This window comes from Lagopus leucura, unplaced genomic scaffold, assembly GCF_019238085.1.
Source record: "Lagopus leucura isolate 7727_CA_CO unplaced genomic scaffold, USGS_WTPT01 Super-Scaffold_100001, whole genome shotgun sequence".
Taxonomy (NCBI): domain Eukaryota; kingdom Metazoa; phylum Chordata; class Aves; order Galliformes; family Phasianidae; genus Lagopus; species Lagopus leucura.
In genome coordinates, this window is record NW_024962262.1 from 14,475,316 (window position 1) to 14,481,907 (window position 6,592).

The following is a 6,592-nucleotide window of genomic DNA, read 5'->3' on the forward strand; positions in this document are numbered from 1 at the left end:
AAACAGCTCACTTCTATGGCAGAAGACACATCAAAGTGCAGTGCACTGAAGTATAGCAGTGATGTATAATGTGAGCCTTCAGAGGCATGTGCTCAGTTAATTTTCCTCCTAACGAAAGATAAGTGACCTACAAACATGAGTGCTGCGGGGATTCATGGTGATGGTTATGTGTCATCTCTTTTGCACGCAAATAGGAACGGATTAGATGAACAAAGTGTTGCAAGGGTTACTTAAACCACCTAAAACTAGGTCACATTCAGAAATTCAAAGAAAACTTCTGAGTTTACTGATACATTTTTAGCAAGCAACACTCTTCTGAGTATGCAGGAGATATGACAATATGAGAAATACCAGTATTCTGTTCAGCTTGGTCTTTTTTCACTTTAAAATTACACCTGTAATGAACTTTTGGGTAAAGGTTACAGAATGTGAAGCAAATGCAGAGCAAGGGGTTTGTTTGTACCCAAACTCGGCTGCCTGTTTCCATGGCCTGAAGCAGCGTTATGTTCAGTGTCACCTTCAGTCCCCTTTTAGACTCTGTGAAAACCCGGCTGCCATGTGCAAGGCTCGATGTCCAGTCCAAGCTACTGACTCCGAACAATAGACCACGATGAAAGATATCTCATCGGTAACCATCGGGCAGCATCAGCTGTAATTACTTTGAAAGGAGGAGCTGGTATTAAACCCATGGTACATTCTTGGTGTTGGTCCTTATTTTAGTGGCTCTTACAGTCTGTTATTTTTTCCTCCCTCTAATGGCCAAGAGGGAGAGGAGATCCTGCCCTGGCAGCAGGAACTTGCTCCAGCAGACTCTTTGGTAACGGGCCCATTCCCATTGTTGATTCAGACTGTCTCGTGTTGGGAGAAAACCCACACTCATAGGCCTTTTTTGCCTCTGTCAGAACTTAGATTACTTTTCATTGAATGTGTCTGCAGCCTATAGCAGCCATAAAGGCCATCTGGGAGTTTGGCAGAGGGCAGCAGATGCTGACTGGAGCCTCCTCTGCTCTCCGTCTTTCAGTTTCACAAGTGTCAGTGATACCTGGGCAAAACCAAAGAAAATAAAACAAAAAAGCCTCCCTAACACTAACGCTGAATTTGTGCTTGAGTTATGTCTTACAAAATTTGCACAAGCACATATGATAAGGCAACATGAAAGCCCCTGGAAATCAGGTGTTACCTGTGTTCCCTCCAAGTTAGGATGGAGCAACCAGGTACTCCTGTTCCTGACTGCCAATCAGGGATGTTGGAAAGAGATGTGTTGTGTTGGACATTGGTAAGCAAAGACAGCGTTGCCTATTCAGCTGTTAGTAATGTTGCCAAAGTCACTTGGCACTGTCCTTTTAACACAGACAACAGAAATGCCAAAAAGAATTATAAACACCGTGGCAGATCTCTCGAGAGGTACAAAAGAAAAATATGACACCACTGAGCAAAATAAAGGGCAATATTATTCCCAGTTACAAGTAGACTACATATGTTTGAAATAGATGCAGCTAGTGAAACTAGCTAGAAGAGGCACCACTTGCGTTGCTGCTAAGTTTTAAAGCAGTTTACACAGCACAGAGTGACAAACACCAGTACACACCGAAATAGCTACCTTTCAAAAAGGCTTAAAAAGAAATTGTCATATATAATACTAATCTTATTGCTGTCAGCAGAAAAAAAAACGTCCTCTGGTTTCAAAGTGAGATGCTAAGCCCTTTCTTACCGTACAATATTAACTGAGATTAATGAAACTGGATGAATTGTAACAAGCAATTTATGTATTTGGGGGGAATTTTTCGCATTCAGCAAGTCTCACAGCACAGCTGGGCCAATAGAGTTCTCAATTATCTCTTTTTATGCGAGCTGCTTTGTTTCACAATCTCACACATCAGCAAAATTCTTCAAATATACAGATGGCATATACCAGGGAACAAGAGCAAACTTGAGGAAATTTGTTTGGATGTTTTCAAATAAATCATGGGAGCATTTCTGTTCGGCGTTTTTAAAAATGTCTTTTTAAAAAGATGGTTTTTAAATGTCACTTTAAACAAAGCTGAAAAAGTAAAAATAGCCACTTAGCAAAGCAGAAGCAGAATAAAGCACTGCTAATCCACAGGAAGCAAAACACAGGAGTGCAGTTCAAGGCAATCAATTTAGTGTAAACTAATTTAGTGTATTACTTTTTATATTTATAACAAAGCTAATTAGGTTTCAGTAAAGTGACCTTTTCTTATTCATAGGGTATAACAGCCCTTTTAGAGTTGAGAAGTGGTGATTCAACAGTACAGTTATAGGTGACAATAGATGGTAGAACAGACAGCTGTTTCAGGGATTAGTAAGCAAACTAAAAATGCTTTCTGCTGCCAGATTATTCCCGAATACAACGCTCTCTATTGAGGGTGATAAATCAAGAAGGCAAGAGTTAGGCCTGGACCTCCATTGCCTACCTGGGCTTGTTTTAGCAATCTCACCAGGTCTTGACCTGTTCTGAGGAGTTCTCCCCACCGAGCCCTATGGTATATTCTGAATTCCATGAAATCAAGAGATAACTTTGTGGATTGAAGTACTGCTCTTGCATTATTTCAAGCTGTTTCAGCTCAGAGACACAGAACAGAAGTGCTCAATGGGGAATCCTATAGAGTCTTGGTAGGACTTGGTAGCATCTCTCAAGTACTAGTGGGGACTGGCTTAAGTGCAAGGTTGTTCTCTATTCAGTGTCTCCTAATTCCAATCCCCCTCCATTTAGCAGGACAGAAATCATGAAATCACTGAACGGCTTACATTACAAGGGACCTTGAAGACCATCCAGTTCCAACCCCTTGCTGTGGGCAGTGTCACTTGCTGCCCAGGGCCCCATCCAAGTCATTCTTGAATGCCTGCAGGGATGGGGCATCCACAGCTTCTCTGGACACCCTTGCCAGCACCTCACTGCCCTTTGAGCAAAGAATTTCTCCGTAACGTATAAACTAAATCTCCCCTCTTTCAGTTTAAAGCCATTTCCCCTTGTCCTATCATTATCAGACCTTGTAAAAAGTCAGTCCCCTCCTGCTTATAAGCTCCCTTCAAGTGCTGGAAGGCCGCAATGAGGTCACCCAGGAGCCTTCTCCAAGCTGAACAAGCCCAACTGCAAACAGGGCTAGCCTGTTTCCATAGGGAGAGGTGCTCCAGCTCTCAGATCATCTTCATGCCCTGCTCTGGACCCCCTCCAACAGCTCCACAACCTTCTTGTGTGAGGGACCCCAGGTCTGATCGCAGTATGACAGATGGAGCCTCACAAGAGCTGAGTAGAAGGGGACAATCACCTCCCTCTCCCTGATGGCCACCCCTCTTTGATGCAGCCCAGGATACTGCTGGTCTTTTGGGCTGTAAGAACATCACTATCCAATTGGTTTTTCTACAGCAAAGATTTGGAGTTGTGATGAACAAACAATCATTAAACCAGGACTTTTTTTTCTTGAAGTTTCATTCGTGCATGTGATATTGTGCAGCAGAGCAGTTTAGTGACACTAACATTGCTGCAGGAAACCAGGAAACTGGTTAAACCCAAAAAGCAGATCATCTGGGAGATATTTATACAAAAAGGAAAGACAATCTGCAAATGGCTGATAACTGTTTAGTGCCCAGAGAGCAAAATTAGTATGGACAGGTTATGCCTGTTGCTAGACATAGGTTGCTCTGGATGTCAGCAGGGTGGAAAACATACACTTCACTCAGTCTGATGACTACTAAAGAGTAGGTTAAAACCTTTCAAATTGATGGGACATGAGCTAAAAGCATTCAGTACAAAGGAATACGTACACTTCCCAAATAATTACCATCTGTGCAGACTGTGGCTGTGTCTCAAGTGCTCCAAAATTCATACTCTGTTGGGCAGGGGATGCTGTTTGTGAATCCACTCCTTGCAGGGTAGGGGCTCCCAGAATTGCCCATCAGAGCAATTACTCACACCTGGTACTGCAGTTTTTTGGGGGACTATTGGAGCCCAGTACCTATAGAGTGAGGCAGCAGCTCCGTCATGGCTATAAAGATATGAGAGCACCTGAAATGTGAGTTCAGCTGCCAAAAAAGGATTCTGGCATCCTCTGCTAAATGAACAACTGGGGATCTCTCATGCGGTGAATGCATCGAGAACCAGAAGGTTAGAAAAATGAAAGGAATCTATCATTTTGTGACTTGCAGCTTGTAAGGAGTGGAAAGTAATTGGAGTCTGTGCTTGTCTTCTGTCAGAGCTAAATGTGAATGGTTTGGAGTTTAGCGATGCGCAGTCTGGGGAGAAGCAGCACCTCTCACAGGAGGGGAAAATATTGCATATGGTCACAATCGTGAAGTTTTTTTTATTGGAGACTACTTTTGTAATGGAAATGTATAAGTATGTGATGATTGTTTGGAGTCTTCTGAATCTGAGACATCAAACCATGTTCATTTGCTGTCTGAATATATAGCAAAGCCACCTGTAAGAGGGCAAAGGAGAGGAATGCTTTGATCTGACCTACAGCTACTACCACCAGGAAAAAGAGCAGTAAGCCAATGAGTGGGGTGAGCAGGATGCCTACAGCTGGAAGGAGCCAGAGAAAGAAAAAGATAAACAGGAAAGGAAACACTCACTGGTTCGAGAGTTTGGGGAGGGATGGGAAGGAGTCCCCAAGCACCAAAATAAGCAGTTGTAAGCCCATGTACGAAAATCTACTTTTTCAGCAATACAAGAAAAGCATACTTAGGAGGAAGTTTTTCACACGAGGGGAGGGTGACACACTGGAACAGGTTGCCCAAGGAGGTTGTGGATGCCCCATCCCTGGTGGCATTCAAGACCAGGCTGGATGTAGCTCTGGGCAGCCTGGTCTGGTGACTGGAGACCCTGCACATAGCAGGGGGTTGAAACTACATGATCATTGTGGTCCTTTTCAACCCAGGCCATTCTATGATTCTATGATTAATATGAATGATTACATGCAAATACACATAATTCCTGATAAACTATTTCCAAGTATGATTTTTCTAACTTGGAATTTCAGCAAACTATCATTCTCTACCTACAGACCAAAATCATTTTTTGAAGATTATAAACTGAATGTCCCCTTTACTTTTCTTAACCAAGACGACATTATCTTCTCAGTGTAACTCTCTTCATTAATTTATTAGCCTACTCTCTTTGTTAACTATGTCCCAACAAACCAATTATTATAAATGAAGCAGACAAACTGCCACTTCTGGAGAAGGCTTGATTGAGCAGGTGGTTTTACTTTCTGTGCTTAAACACACAGGTTGCCTTAAATACCCTGTTCAAGCTTTCCAAACTGGGGCTGCTGAGATATAAAAAGCAAAATCAAACTTCACTAGTAGCATTACACCGAAATTCATGCTTCGTTTTAAACAAACATAAGAGGCAGAAGGACCAAGCAAGACGTGCAGATTAGGACCTCCATACAATGCTACAGGCTTGGGAAAGGCTAGAAAGCTATGTGGAGGAAAAGGATCTGAGGCTGTTAGCTGACAGCTGCCTGAACATGAGCCAGCAGTGTGCCCAGGTGGCCAAAAAGGCCAATGGCATCCTTGTTTATATAAGAAACAGTGCAGCCAACAGCAGCAGGGAGGTGATCTGTACTCCATAACCCTCTATGCTCAGCGCTGGTGAGGCCACACCTCAAATACTGTGTTCAGTTTTGGGCCCCTCATCACAAAAAAGATAGAGGTAGAGAAGGGCAATGAAGCTGGAGAAGAGTCTGGTGCACAAGTCTTATGGGCAGTGGCTGAGGGAACTGGGATTGTTCAGTCCAGAGGATGAGGGGAACCATCATTCTCTACAGTGGCCTGAATGGAAGTTGTGGTTAGGTGGGGGTCAACCTCTTCCCCCAGGTAATAGTGATAGGACTAGAGGGAACTGCCTCAACTTGTGCCAGAGGAGGCTCAGGTTGGATATTGGGAAAAATTTCTTCTCAGGAGTGAGGATGTATTGGAACAAGCTGCCCAGCAGAGTGATTGACTGTCCTGTCTCTGAAGGTGTTCAAGAAACACGCAGCTGTGGCACTGAGGGACACGGCGTAGTGAGCAATAGTAGCCCAATCATCCACCAACCACTAAATGACTTCAGTGGTCTATTCCAACTTCAATTCTATGATTTCCTGTTTGCTTATTATTTTGTAGAGAGCACAGCCAGAACAGCGATTCTAATTACAGTTCCTAATTACAATTCCATGGTAGTGCACGTAGCCCCTTGAGGAGTACTTTGTCCCATCCTTCCCACCTGGTTCACAACACAGCTAGACAATTTGCATTCCAAGGACACTTAACTCAAAAAGAAGAGAAAAAAAATCATTTAGGTCCCAAAGTCATCACACAAGGGAAATTTAAAGCCCCATATTGCATTGTAAATTTTATGCATCTGCAATATTACTAATCAGCACTGATGCACTACAAAGAAGCTTCTCAGAGAGTGACCTGTAGCTCTTAAAATTTTGAAAGAAAAGGCTTTAATTCTTCTGTAAGTTCTGGCTTTGAACTGGTAACTGTATGGTGTGAAACAAAATCGAATCCATCGTTTCCAGCTATATTTCCAACACCTGATCTTACCCTGCTTGAAAGTGATAGATGCATGTGCCAAAGTTTA